This window comes from Magnolia sinica, chromosome 11, assembly GCF_029962835.1.
Source record: "Magnolia sinica isolate HGM2019 chromosome 11, MsV1, whole genome shotgun sequence".
Classification (NCBI taxonomy): Eukaryota; Viridiplantae; Streptophyta; class Magnoliopsida; order Magnoliales; family Magnoliaceae; genus Magnolia; species Magnolia sinica.
This window is the reverse complement of record NC_080583.1, coordinates 17,499,162-17,499,912: the sequence shown is the minus strand read 5'-3', so window position 1 is coordinate 17,499,912 and position 751 is coordinate 17,499,162.

The following is a 751-nucleotide window of genomic DNA, read 5'->3' as shown; positions in this document are numbered from 1 at the left end:
TAGAAATTTGATCTGTGACTTAATGAAAATGAGTTTGATCTCCGTATTCTTCACATGCTCGTGGATAAAGTGGAAGCGAGTGTCAATATGCTTTCTCCTTTCATGAAATATAGAATTCTATTCTACAATAATGAATAATTTATTAATGACGTAGATCTTTGTAGAATTCTCTTTACGCATTTGAAGTTCTTTGGAAAGATTTCTTAGCAAAATCACATGACACATGCTCGATGATGTAGTTATTTATTTGCCTTTACATATGGAAAGAGTGGCAATCGAATATTTGTTTGATTGCCACTTGAAAACATTCTCTCCCATGTAAAATACTAAACTGGATGTATTTTTTATTATCCAAGTCTCCTTCACAATCATATCCAAATAACATATAAGTCAAAAGTCTTTAGATACGGAATAAAGCAAGCCATAACTTATAATAGCTTTTATGCACCAAAGAATCCTCTTATCCACCTTAAGGAGGCCTTTTTCCAGTGTAGAAGCTACCGCTTCTCAAATGGAAAAAAAAGGCCTACTTAATATATAACTAACATAGCAAACCCCCAATCTTATTTTAGTGCATTTCCAAAGGCAACCTTTTGAACATGTCATGATATGGTTCGGTTGCTTTGCCAACATGCAAATAATTTTATTACAAGACAGCTTATGATGTTCATATCGATCTATTATGTGCCTCTGCATTTAGCATTGAATAGACCTTATAAAATAATTGTCCTAGTTGAAATGTGTCTTTTGT